Here is a 14,819-nt window from a genome sequence, read left to right on the forward strand (position 1 = left end):
CCCCAGGAGATCTCATGGAGCTCAGTTAAACATTACACATCAAAAATTGCTACTACTCCCAACCATTATACGTCTCTTATTTAATCTCATGGATTGAATTGTGTCCTCCTTAAATATATGTCAAAGAATCGACCCTCTATGTCTGTAAATATAATCCCATTCTGGAATGAATTGCTTTTGTTATGTTATTAATACAGGATTAGCACAGAGTACATCTGGAATCAGTCTCTTGATTAAAACAAGCAAGAAAGTTATCAAGATGCAGAGATCTCTAAGAAACCAGGAAGCAGAAACCATAGCAAAAAGCATTTCTCCTGAATCAACACACAGAGAAAAAACTGTTTTCCACTTCTGGTGCTCTGAATTTGGATTTTTAGGTGCCTAAACTGTAAGACTCCTCCCTGTAAGTATAAATCTTTTTGGTGGCAGTGAGTTTTCAATTTGAAACCATAGGAAAATAATTTCTGCTTCTTAAACCAATCTATTTGTTTTTTGTTTCCTGTTATAGCAGTACTAGATTACTAGGGCAATATTGATCCCCACCAAACAGAATTTTCACTAATCTGTTTCATGGGGAAATAATAAAAATTATATTTGTTTGTGTGAAAATTGTTCAAAAAAGAATCCTAGATATTTAAATACTATCAAAATTTTAATCCATCTTAACTTCCAATAATAATTTTAAAGGTAAACATTTATCTAGGTTCAACACTAATCACTATACATTTCTCTAAGTAAACACATAGTTTTATTCTTCTGGATCATTAATCTAACAGGTCACAAGTAATTTCTGTAAAGCAGTCGAGGGGTGTCAGAGACCAAATCAGTCGAATGTGAGCAAACAAGCTTTATTGGGGAGAAAAACCCAGCCTGGGCGAAGTCCCACAGTCCACAGTGTCCAGTCCGGACTGAAGGAGTCACGCCCAAGGCTACAGGGGTGGTGCTTATATGGCCAGGGTGCATGTGACTGGGCTGTCTTGAGTCCATATAAAGTAAAGTAGTCAGGGATTAGGAGATACAGGTATGTCCGGGTTTCTGGAATGTAATGTATCTTCCTGGTTCTGGTTGTATTCATGCCGGGTACATAGCAGTGGGCTGAGCGCAAAGCAGGCACTGAGCCAAACAGGCCCTAACGGGTGCAGAGCGGAGGGTCGAGAATAAATTGGGCCATTAGCCAGCTCTGGTCAGCTCCACAGGTGTGTGTGGGAGATTCAAGGTCACTTGCTGCTAGTTGTTTCGACTAGCTCTGGTCAGCTCTGCATGGGTGGGGGAGATTCAAGGCCACTTGCTGCTAGAAGCCTGCCTGGTTTTGATCTGGCAATGCATTCCCAACTCTTTGGTGATAGGGGCGATGACTTTCTGGCTACTTCCTGCGGGTACTGGGATGGCGTGGGAGGGGCTTATGGGTTGGGAATGTTTGGCTCCTATGGGAGAGGACTGTAAGGGTGCAATAACATTTCACTAACAGCAACACGAGAAATTTCTTGCATTTGCTTGTAAAGAAAGTTCAACAAACAGGGTGCCAGAAGAAGCATAGCACAAATGGTTATAATGGGGGTTATTAAGGGAGCAACCCAACCGATGAATGGATTAGATCACTAACCTCCTTGTTGGACACCAGGCATCTGACCAGATAGCTTTTTTTAAAACTTACAAAGTTTGTTTATACTGGTTTCCACCAACCTGGATTCGTTAACATAATAGCAACACTTCTTATTCAGGTATATACACGTTTCCCCTTTATCGGCCGTTAAGAGATCTAGGGCTTTTCTGTTTTGTAAGGCTACTTGGGCTAAGGATGTTATTTGGTGCTGTAAGAGATTTAAAGGTAATGCAGTGTTTTCAATTGCCGCTTGTAGATTGGAGGAACAGTTTTGTGAAGAGCTCAGAGAGTGGATAGGGCTCCTGTCCCCATTCCTGAGCCAACCAAGGAAGAGGCTACTGCTAAATTCACCATGACAGAGAGGGATGCTGCCCGTGTGTGTTTTGTGGTGCCAAGGGAGGGGTTTTGTACATAGTTAGCTGGGGAACCAGAGTAACCGGCATACATAGATGGGATGGGTAAGGAGTGGAAAGATTTTCTGTCAGGGTGTCATTGCACCAAAAGAATCAAGCTGGGGGTGGCATTGAGGGGAAACGTGAGGTTATTTGAGGTGTTGTTACAACCTTGTTCCAGGTCAGAATAGCAAAAGGACCATTTTTCAGCAGTGGTTTGTGGAACAGGGGAACTTTAATTACTGGTGGACAGGCGTCCGTTTTTTCATGCAGTTAAATGGTTGAGGTAAAGGTACTGCTGCCAGAGGAGACCTATGGAGGGCAGCACAAAGGAAACAAGAGGAAAGATGAACCAGGTGGGAATTGTTAAGAAGGGCTGCCCCTTCTTGGATAACGGTGAGCCAAGAAAAAGGTTTCCCTTGGACCTCTGTCCTGTAACCTGTTCTTGAAGTTCCTGTTGGGCTTTTTGGATTAGCCAGGTTTGATCAGCCAGTCAGTGCGTACATAAGCACGATAGATATATATATAGATTGATAAGGGTAAGAGGAACCCAGATACAGGTAGATTTTTTTCTGGGACTTTTTTTTTTTTTTGCCAGCGACTGTCTCATGGGTTAGGGATGTTGATTCAAAAAGTACCGTATGATAGTTACCAGTGAGACGATACTTTTGTTTCCCCTTTCTTTCCAGATCCATTTGGTATTTGTGCATTACGCAGAAATTCCATGGGCAACCTCCATTTTCTTTTACCCATTTAGTACTGTAACAGCTAGATTTGGTTGGTCATACAGGAAACAAAGTAGGGGGTGGGACCACATTGGGGGAGTGCAGTGAAAGGTTTTACAGGAACCAACACCAGAGATTGGCAGCCTTCAGGCTGACAATACATTTTGCCTATTATCTGCGAATGGGTCCTGAATCATCAGCCCAGGTTTCATTAACTATGAACTGCCATCAGTGTCTGGGTGACCGCATTTCCATGTACCGCATTTCCACGTACCGCATTTCCGTGTTTACAGAAGCCTACACCTGAAGAGGAAAAAACAGGAACAAATTGCAACATAACTGAACCCCCAAAGGCCTTTTGATCAGTGGTTCAGTTGGCTGGAGCAGTTGCTGCAAGACTTATTCCAAAAACGTACACTAAGGGGTAAAAAATAAAAAGAGGAGGAGGCATGCTGAAATCATTTAGGGAGGTTTTAGTTAGGCCAGTGAAGTTGGACAGATGAGGTTAGAAGTTTACTTGTTTTAAGTCGATTTGGGTTCCAAAGGTGTTTACTTGACCCACGTCAGATGATGCCACCCTGTCAGTTAAACCATTTTGACTGCCGATGGGTAGTGAGTATTGCGGTGTATGGTCCTTTCCACCATGACTGGAGTCCAGGACCAGGCGCGGGACGAGTTTTTACTAGGACTTGATTTCCTGGGGAGAGGTTAAGGATTGGATGCCCAGAAGAGATGTTTTTTATGTCCAGAAGGTGTTGGTCTGCGTAGGACCTGAATAATTGCGGAGCAAAGAGAAGGTGGGTAAGCAAGCTGAGAGCGGAGTTTTATTTTGCGGCAGAGAATAATTTATGACAAATGGACGGCCGTATAGAATTTTCAATGGGGTGAGACCTGTGGGCTCCCTGGGGGAAGCCCGGAGCTGGGGTAAGGCAATGAGGAGATCTGGCTAAGATTTCTAAGAAGAGTTTAGTTAACAGGGACTTTATAAGTCCGTTGGCACGCTTAACCTTGTCTGACGACTGGGGGCGATAAGGAATATGTAGTTTCCAATTTACTTCCAGGGCAGCTGAGACCTGTTGGGACAGCAGCGAAAGGAAGGCTGAGTCATGGTCAAACTGGATGGAGTTTAGAAGGCTAAACGTAGGGATTATAGATTTTAGGAGAGTTCGAGCGACAACATCTGCTGTATGAAGGAAGGACGGAGTAGTCCCCGTGTCCAATAACACAGAGGTGGACTTACCTGCTACCTGGATGGTGCCCCTGGGCTCGGCTAGGGGATTATTGGGGTATCCGAGTGCTGGTATCTTCAGTCTTCTTCAGCAAGCCCCAGAAGCTCACCAGCTAGGAAGGACTTTGGTGAGGCTCCGGCTGACCCTGGCTGTTGGGACAACCTGGAGAAGCCTGCAAGCGGATAGTCAGACGTCAAGTGCCCTTTCTGGCGGCACACCGGGCACAGCTTGATGTGGTGGGGAGGGGTGGCAGGAGTTTGGGCATTGGTAGGCCCGATGTCCATCCTTACTGCATTTAAAACAAGCCTCCGGCAGGGCTGCATCCAGTTTTGTGCTAGGATCTTTCCACCCCGCCCCCGCAGGCCTCAGGGCAGCTACCAGAGCCTGGGTTGCACCTTTTGCTGTAATGTGGACTGTCCCAGGTTGATTCAGCCACTTTCTTCCAGGTGTTAAAGACTGTAAAGGCCGTTTTTTACCAGATCCTCTAATGGGGTTTGTGGTCCCTCCTCTGCCTTTAAAATTTGTTCTTACCTCTGGAGCTGACTGAGAGATAAAGGGAATGGCCCAAACAGCTGCCCAGCAGGGCTTTGGAGGTCGAGTTTGTAAACTGGGTCAGAGCCTCCTGGAGGCGGTTTAGGAACAGGGCAGGATTTTTATTCTTCCACTGTGTTACCTTTTTAAGTTTTTCAAAGTTGATTATTTTAAGAGAGTTATAGTTACTTCCGCTGTTTACCGGCGCTTTTTTGTCTTTCAGAGTACTGGGCAGAAGTCACATTGCCATAACACCGGCTGTGGGCCTTTGCGATGCTTTGTTTTAATTAAGCAGTCAGATTTTGCTGGTCCGCACCAGTGTTAAGCAGGGCTGGGCGGGCGCTGTGGCTGGAGCCCCTGGTATTTTTTTGTTTTTTCACGCCCGGCACTCCCGCCAGGGCATCTCCCATGGTCCTCTCCATCCCTGCCCGCTCCTGGGCAGCTCCTTCTTTTCCTTTCAGCAGGGGTTTGGGGATGCCCCTGTCTGGAGGCAGCAGGGCGGATGGCAGGGGAAAGGAGTCCTCCATGGCACCCCGTGCACCCGGGGGCCGGAGGCGCTGCGAGCAGGGTTCTTCCCCCTTCATGCCCCAGCCCTTACAGCCAATCCTTCTGAAGTTACAGATTCAGTTTGCCAACTTCCCTTACCTACATTGTTTTAACATGCCAGAGGCTGTTCAGCTTAGAGACCTGCAGTGGATTTGGGTACAGTCCTGCGTGAGATTTCCACCACCGGAACTGCGACGCCTTTTAAGTTGCTCTTTGATTTGGGAGAGGTCTTGGAGAGAAAATGGAACATGAACCCGACCCATAGCACGCTTCAGGCCCGCTACTTCCCTAAGAGGCTGGAGGTGGGAATGAGTATGCGCTGACACAGGGAGGAACCACATGGGCAGGACTACAATGGAGGGTTGGAGCTGTCCAGCAGCCAAGGGGAAGAAGATGGCTAAGGGAGGGGCGGTGGCTGTGCATAGGGCGGCAGAGACTGGGAGCGAGGAGGAGGGTTAGGAATCAGTGGAGGTGGGAGACCGAGTGTCCAGCTATTCAATAAGCGCAGAGGAAGGTGCTAGGGTATGGTAGGGAGAGTCGGGGTGATTTTCAAGTTTTGATTTTGCCGCCATGCTCCTTTCAGTTGATTTCGCTAAAAGGACCTGTGTGGTGGAACCCGGATGCATAGAGACGGGCAGGTTCGGAGATCCCAGAAAACTTGAATGTACGGAATTTCCAAGCATTTTCCTGAGTGGTGACAAAAATTGTCCAAGTCAGTGAGGATGGCAAAATTAAAAGTGATTTCGGAGGGCCACCTGGACTGATTGTTTAAGGGATTTTGAGGCCACTCGGTGGCACACAGGAAGACTAGCCTATTTTCGCGGAGGCTTTTGGAAAAGTTTAATTTGGAGAAATTTAGGAGGAGACAGCCCAAGGGGATCTGAGGATTAGTTTTGGACTCGGTATTGCCCATGATGCCCCTACACCCGAGAGAGTTATCCCCTAAGACACGGTGCCCCCGTGTTAGAGGAAACTCTAAACTGAGGTGGTCCCCTGCTAGTGAGACATCTCCCAGGTCACAGGGTCCTGAATGGAAGTGGAAAGCCATCTCTGGCGCGACTGTGACACAGGACAGGTAGGCTCGGACAGAGAGATGGTGGGGCAGGACTTACCCGAGTTCAAAACCAATCGCACCATTCACGACCACCGATGTTCAGTTGTAGAAGAGTTCCTTTGCGGGCTGGGGGAGAGCTAACCCCTGACCACCGAGGGGGTCTTTAGGTACCAATGTAAGGTAGTTGAGAGGCTCCAGAGACCAAATCAGTCGAATTTGAGCAAACAAGTTTTATTGGGGAGAAAAGCCCAGCTTGGGCGAAGTCCCATGGTCCACAGTGTCCGGATCGAGGGAGTCGCGCCCAAGGCTACAGGGGTGGTGCTTATATGGCCAGGGAACATGTGACTGGGCTGTCTTGAGTCCATATAAGGTAAAGTAGTCAGGGATTGGGAGATACTGGTATGTCAGGGTTTCTGGAATGTAAGGTGTCTTCCAGGTTCTGGGTGTATTCGTGCCGGGTGCAGAGCAGTGGTCTGAGAACAAAGCGGGCCCTGAGCCAAACGGGCCATGCCAGGTGCAGAGCGGCGGGTCAAAAATAAAGCGGGCCATTAGCCAGCTTCTGGTCAGCTCCACAGGTGTGTGTGGGAGATTCAAGGTCACTTGCTGCTAAAAGCCGACCTTGTATCGATGCAGCTGTACAATGTCTTCGTTTATCGAATACATACCAACCAGTTGCAGACGTTATTTGAATTAGGAATGCAGTGATCAACCAAGCATATGGCATTCTTTTCTTTTTATGGTCGCCGCTAGGTGGCATCTAGCTAGTTTCAATCCACAGTGACTGCATGTGCAACAGAGAGAAATACAGGTTCTGTCTGAGCATGCTTAAGTGCTCTGGAATTCCCACTCTTCCTAATGTTATCAATTAGTGTTCTTACAATACACACAGTCCAATGTCTCTTCATAGTTAATAAACAACAAGTAGACATATTTTTGTTTTCTCTATTTTCAATCAAGATCCATTACATTAGTAGAGACATCCCTCATTGCATTAGCTTCAATTTCTGTCAGTTCACTGTAGATATATTGTTGCAAGTCGTTCTGAAGTAGAGAAAATATTTGCATGCTATATTAATGACATTTTTCAATAATTTCCACACTCTGTTGCATTATTCCTGCATTTGTTTGACCACTTAATTATTTTCCAATTTTTTTTGATAGATGAAACAATACTTTCAGCATTGCATCTGTTGAAGCATGTCAGGCCTTGTTTTTCACGAATTCCTTCTTTGAGTTCCTCCTTCAGAATGGTCCCGCCTTGATCACATTCTTTCACCTTGAGAAAGGCCAAGGGGGTTCTTCCTTTTCGGTTCCTAGTTCCAGATCATTGTGCATTTCATTACAATCCCTTATCTTGTCTTTTTAAGTCTTTGAAGTTTTCTGTTCAGCTTTTACTTTATTTGTTGTTCAGTTGCTTTAAATACTTTATATTCAAGAGTAAATTTTCAGTCACTTTTATATCCATATTGATATTTTAATTGCCTGTTTAATGATCCTGTGGTTTCTATATGTATGAAAGAACTGATGTCACCAACAGCTCTGCTTATCTTCAGTCATTAGTTTTCATGCAGCTACACATTTTGAGATCTTCTATAAATTCAGGAGAAATATATTCAGGATTTTACTTGGACTCTTTTGGACTTTCCATTGAACTTTGAATTTACATAAGTTTGAGTTGGTAAATGAACAATTAGTGGTCTTTTGCACAGATGGATGCTGATATTGTTATAACCAATTTTATATTGAGCTGCTCTATCATCTGATTCACGGATGGAGACTACTTGATTGCTGTGTATTTAATCTGATGAAATCCTTGTGTAGTACTATAATTTACATTGTTCAATAAAAGGTATTTACAATGACTGTGTCATTGGCTTTGCAAAATTATATCATGAGATTACCTGTCATTTCTATCTCTAAAGCCAACACTTATTTCCCAGCCATTGATTATGTTTTCCAATACTCAAATTCCAATCACCAGTAATTATCTATGGATATTGATTCCATGTTTTATCAATTTTAGGTTATAGAAATTGGTAAAATCTTCACTTTCTTTTTATTTAGCTCCCTTGATTGTTCTAGAAATCTAATAATATGTATTAACCACTTTCTTATAAGAATATAGATATTATATCACTGATAGCATCTTACTTCAAGATGAATCTTGAAATATTCCTTTTTGTAATGAGCGTGACACCACACCTTTTCATTCTCAGCATCACAGACCATATGGAAGTCTAATTCAAAATGGCAAATGCCAGTTCATTAACGCTTAATATATCTATTTTCAAGCATTCTGTTTTATTTTTGACAGATTCCAATTTGCCTAGATTTATGCAATTCATTTTCTTTTTTTTAATGAGTATTTTCAGTGATTTCTTTTCATTTTGAATCATGCTACATCACAAGTGAAAGTCTTGAAAACTTTATTTCACTCACACCATTATGGCTGTGGTATTTTGGAAAGGCAGCCCATTCCCAATTACATTTTTAATGCCCTCCAACCTGAGGGGCTGATATCCTGGCTCCATATTAGTCAATTTCTGCTACTATCTGTGAAGATTTAATTGGCTATTTTTTTAATAAGGAGATCTTGAGTTTTTAATCTTACTCTGTCATGGTCTGGACTCACAAATCCAAACCAAACTCACAGCCACTGAGTCAATTCTGACTCATAGTGACCTGATGGGTCTCCAAGACTTCAAACTTCTCAAGAGTACATCGCCATATCTTTCTCCTGCTGAGAGGCTATTGGATTCAAACCTTTTAGCATTATGGAACCAAAGGTTGAAGCCCTGCTGAAATCTGCTCCTAACAGGCAACTCAGCTTGTATCTGAACTATCGGTAGCATAGTTTATAGCAGGGATGCTACACTTTCAGCATGCGAGCTACTTAAAAAAATGATCGAATCAAAATCATCTACCAATGACAAAAAATGCAAAACATATATTTATTGCATTTATTCACAAAAGCATTAAGCATTTTTATATGTACAGTGTATGTTTATGTACCTTGCATAACAGCATAGGTCCATACTGCACAACACAACACAACACAATTAACTATGTGCATTTTTTGTCATGACCTGAATTTACTCTGATGACTTGCACTGAATGGAATGAGCCAGGGATGCATAGTCCAGATAGTAGCTGCTGACAGCCAGCCTCAAGCACACATCCAAATGATCATCATTCATGGTGGAATGGTACTTGGACTTGATCTTTATGTGGGAACAGGCTGTCTCACATAAATAAGTAGAGACAAATAATGCAGTCAGGGAGGTAACACATTTTCTCATATTTGGGAACTTTCCCTCTGTGAGTACATTCCAGAACTGTTCATGCACTCTGGACTTCAGTTGAATGTCACTTTGTAGTATCAAATCTCCCATTCCATATGAAATGATAAGTTTTTGTTTTCTTACTTGGTCCAGCTCCCCCCACTCATTTTCATACCTTTTTTTTTTTTTACATTTAAGAGAAAAAAAAAAACAAGGTCGAAAAATTGATGATAACTTAACTGGTCAGTTTTGCTGCACTTAGTGCAGTTGTTTGCACATGCATTTGATACCTAAGACTGCATCTGGTTGGCTGTGATGTATATTAATTAAGTGACACGATTGATGATAGGCTTATGTCTATTTTATAATGCCATGCAATCTACCCACACTGTATCTGCAATCGACTAGTAGATCGTGATTGATGTATTGAGCACCCGGGTTTATAGCCTCAGAGTAACACAGAAATGCTATTGCTAGACTTCTCTGCGATTGTTAGCTTTCTCGAGCGGGAAATACCTTGGTTCTTGGCTTTGCAAGATGAAGGAACTCACGCTGAATTTTGTAATCCAAGTGGTTTTTCTTAAGGACAGGAAACGTGTCAGGTTTTACAGTCTCAAAAGAGTTCACACTGGGCACTAGTAACCTTGTGGTAAAGAGAATCCATGTGTGCATAACTGGGTGGGGTGCGGGTTTGGGGGTAGAATCCCAGGGACAAAGGAGCAAGGGGCTGATGGGCATGGAGAGAGAGAAGGTCAGCATGCAGAGACAATATCACTGGGGCAACAGAGGTGTGGGCCCCCAGCAACCCAGAGCAGGTCACGAGGGAGCATTCCCAAGTGGCACATGTATGGCCTCACACTCTGACCAGGTGCAGGGTAAAAGAGGGTGACCTTCCCACGGACAGGCTATTTCAAGGTTCGGACTGTGAAGACAAGGTTGATGGTATTGATTGACCCCACTGGCAACTTTAAGCCCACCTGGCTGAGGTCATGACCGTGGGCCCAGTTTGGACCGCCTACCGGGCTCAGTGGCTTGAGTATGAGCATGCTCAGTTTGGGGTCTTCATAGGTGTCTAATGGTTGCCTGCTTTCTTCCCATCCTCCACTAGGGAGGCCTTTGCAGGCATGGGAGGGACAACACCTCTGTACCTCAACCTAGCTACCTGACATTTCCTCATGGAAGGATTACGGACACAAATCTTTGGGGTACTGGGTCATGACATCTCTGGCTGCTTCCTGCTGACAAAAGGGATGTGATGTGGGCCTCTTTGGTACACACCCTTCCTACTCTATTTGGAGGAGTTGTCCACTTAGGGGCCCAAGGTGGATGAGGTTGGGGGGATCCAGGAGCTGGTGATCTTGAGGTTGGCACACTTGGCTCAGAGGCATTGGTAACCTGACGACATTTGGAAGAAAGAACAGGTGAACAGTTTAGGCCGGGGCAGTGCTGTGAGCTGGCAGTGCCTTGCAGGAGTGAGTCGCACTGGAAGATGAGAAGAATTCTGAGGACTGACAGGCATGGGGCTAGTTTACTTTTAGAACAGGAATCGTGTGACAGCATTTTCTAGCTTAAAGACTGGTGTGGGTCTGAGGTAGGGTTTTCTGCCATGCACTATCCATCTCGGGGTGGTGGTGAAACACCATCTTAAGACTGTATAGTGGTTCACAGGTGGACTTGTGCTTGCCCTGTTTCTGAAGGGTCTGATTGCGCCGGCTTCCATGAGTTCACTGGTGAATGATGGATGCAAGCACTCTGCCCTGGAACCATAACGGCAATAAGAGAACAGAGAATTACTGGCAAAGGACCCTTCCAGGCAGGCTGGAGCTGGGAAATGGGGGAACCAGCCTTCCAGGTTTTTATAAGAACTCGGTCTGCTGGCAGGCAGAAGGGGGGTAGCTTTTCTTCCATTTGGGCCTGGATGAGCCCATACTGATGGAATGGCTCCTGGCATTGGGCTTCCCTGATGGCAAATTTCTGTATTAGAGCCTCCTCAGAGCTGATAGCTAGCTCTATTACATGGAAAGGTCACCCATATAAAACTTCATAGGGGCTTAGACTCATGGGCTGCCGTGCGGCAATTCTGAGACATACAGTTATTGGCAGTGCATCTTTTCAATTCATCTGAGTTTCCTGTGTCGGTTTCCTGAGGGATAGCTCTAAGTGTTGGTTAATTCTCTCTACCTGCCTCGAGGACTGGGGCCTCCTGGTGCAGTGGAGATGATAGGTCATTCCTAAGTGTTGAGAGACTGCCTGAGTGATTTGGGAGATGAAAGCAGGCCTGTTATCACTGTGTAGTGATTTGGGAAACCCAAATAGAGCAGTTACTTCCTAAAGTAATCTTTTAGACACTTTGTGAGGATTCTCAGTGCAGGTGGGATAGGCTTCAATCCACCCGGTAAAGGTGTCTATGAACGCTAGAAGATACTTGAATCCTTGGATGGCTGGAACCTGAGTAAAATCTGCCAGTTTTCCCCAGGGTAGGATGCCTTGAGCTGGGCCGGCTGACCAAGGTGACTTTTAAGTGCCTCTTGGGGACTGCTGATCTGGCAGGTGGGACAGTGAGAGATTACTGACCTGATAGTAGAGGTGAAGTTGGCCCCACAGAACTGTTGGGTGAGCAGGAACAAGGAGGGTTTATAGCTAAGATGGGTGACATTGTGCAACGCTTTTACAACTTTCCACTGTAGCCTTTGTGGCAATAGGCGTTTGTTTTTCTTGAGTTTTAGCCTGTTCCACTTCTTCCAGAGAGTAACCTGGTAGAGGAAGCTGGTTTGGAAGAATTACAGCATTTATGGAGGCTGAAGTGTTCATGCACAGGGCTGCCTGTCTGGCTGCATACACTTGTGCCAACCGTGCCAATAGGAACATGTGGGATTAATCAGGCTGTGATTTGATTGGAGGGCAAAGAGATAACTGGCTCTGCAAGGTCTACCCCTGTCTCTCTTGCACTCCAGTGATAGGAGTGTGCTAGAGTGTTTGTCCTGCTGCTGTAGCCAAGTTCTCTGCCTCAACCCGTGAGTACACCAGCCTGTGGATGGTGTTGCTAGAGCTTGAGGCTCTTTCGAGATCTGTTTCAGCACGCTGCTGGTGCATACATCCTTTGAGCTACAGGCTGGTGGATTCTGTCACCTTGCATTGCTTGCATTTGACATCTCATCCAGGCCTACTTTGATAACTTGAAAGCTACTGACTGTTGGTGACCCACTTTGCTGCTATTTCCTGTGGGCAGGCTCTGCTTGCCTTGCCACAGGGAGGACTCTGCTGTCTGTTTTCTTGACCTTGGATCCAGCAGCCATGTGAGTTGAAGGACTTCCAATATATTAACTTTTCCATGGAAGGGAATTGAACTGAATCCTCTGTACTGCTGTGTGGACTAATTGGCTGTTATATTCCTTCTCAATGTATAAATCTAGCTATATATATAATATATAATCACAAGTGTCCTGGTGTCATTTCTCTAGAGAACTCTGCCTAACATAAGGAGTGTATGTGGAGAACTAAACACCCACATTTTGAATCAGTATACAGCTTTAATTTATCTCCCCCTGCTAGCTCAAGGTCCCATGACAAAGCTCCGAGGTTCGGCCAGCTGGGCTGGTGTACCCTGAGGCAGGGGATTGGCTTCAATGACTTGGTCGAGGGAAGCAAGGGCATAACCGGCCCTGCACACTTCATTGGTCACACAGCTGCTACCGTCAGAGGACCAGACACAGTGGGCTACAGTAAACAGCTGGTCTTTAAGGTCTGGCTGAGGGAGTTATTAGTAGACAGCAGTTCAAAGCAGGAATGGAGGAGCTCTGAGTCCTCCCCAGGGTAAGGGATTAACGTAGTGGATTGAGGGTTCTACACATCTGGATGGTGACATCAGGATTCTCTATAAGAAGGATTTGATATTTTAATAGTTTATAGCACTCCAGAGATCCTATAGATAGTCAGGCAGGATCTCTAAAGTTCCTCCTTATAAAAATCTTAACTGCTTCTTGGATTAAGAGTGCCATGGCCGCTATTGCGCATAGGCAAGGTAGCCAGCTGGCTGAGGTAAGATCTAATCTCTTTGATAAATATGCCACCAGCTGAGGCTAGGTTCCTCGCTTCTGGATTAGCCCTCCCAGGGCTACCCCTTTCTCCCAGGAGCATATAGGAAAACGTTTTCCGTGGGGTCTGGGAGATCCAGTGCTGGAGCCTGGAGCAATGCATCTCTTTGCTCTGTGTCCCACAAGATTGGTTCTAAGTCACTGTTTCCTTTCAGGGTTTCACTAGGAGTCCGTAGTTGGGAATCCAGATTCTACAAAACCCAGAAAGGCCTAGAAATGCTAATAGCTGTCTCCATGCTTTCAGTCCAGGCAGCCCCACAACTGCCCTTACTCGTTCTAAGGAGAGCCCTTTCTTTCTTTTGATAAGAGTTGTCCTTGGTGCGTCACCTCCTGTTGCACTAGCTGAGCTTTGGCCCTAGAGACTCTGGAGTCTTTCTCTGCCAAGAACTGTAGAACGTGTACTGTAGGCGCGGTAGACTGCTCCCGAGTGGCCGAGCAGACAAGGAGCTGGTCTACATACTGTAGGGCCATGCCTCCTAGAGCAGCGGGTCTCAACCTGTGTCGATTCCTCTTTTGGGGGTTGAATGACCCTTTCACAGGGGTTGCCTGATTCATAATAGTAGCAAAATTAGAGTCATGAAGTAGCAACAAAAATAATTTTATGGTTGGTGGGGGGGGGGGGTTCACCACAACATGCGGAACTGTATGGAAGCGTGTGGCATTGGGAAGGTTAAGAACCACTGCTCTAGAGTAAGACCAGCTAGGTCCTCACTTAGGGCTTGTTCAAGCAGACGGGGATTATCTCAGAAGCCTCTTGTCAACAGGCTAATAGGAAAGGTGGTGTGACTGCCCCTGTTCTAATTTCAACCAAAAGCAAAAAGGGACTGGCTCTGGCAAGATGCAGAAAAAGGCATCCTTTAAGTCCAGGAGGCTCCCCCACTGTGTGGAGCTAGCAGAACGTCAAGGCAAAACACCAAAAGGAACAAGCTACTTATTTGTGAACCGGAGAAAACAACCCAGGCCAAAAGCCATGGGAACTGGGCAGGGCAAGACCCGAAGTCCCTGCCTCCCCTTGTTTGGAGCATGGCACACCATCCTGGTGAGGTGGTAGGAGACCAGGTGCTGAGTTGCCCTGCATTCAGATGGTGGACAATGGGAGGCGCTATCATGGTGAGGCCAGAGACTCTTGTGCTCAGTTGCTCTGCAAAACGACAGCGGTGGTCACTGGGAGGCCGTGGAGTCACGTGTTCACTGGGGAACCAGCATCCTGCAGAGACCAATGGGTTTCCACACAGGGCAGTTTGCTGGCAGGAACATGGAGCGAGCCACTGAAAAGCCAAAAGGGCTTTGGGGGCCAGAGTTCCCCCAAAGTGTCAGCTCCAGTTTTCTGGCCGCATCACAGGAAGCGAGACTGATGGACACTT

Source organism: Tenrec ecaudatus, chromosome 6 (genome assembly GCF_050624435.1).
Source record: "Tenrec ecaudatus isolate mTenEca1 chromosome 6, mTenEca1.hap1, whole genome shotgun sequence".
NCBI lineage: Eukaryota > Metazoa > Chordata > Mammalia > Afrosoricida > Tenrecidae > Tenrec > Tenrec ecaudatus.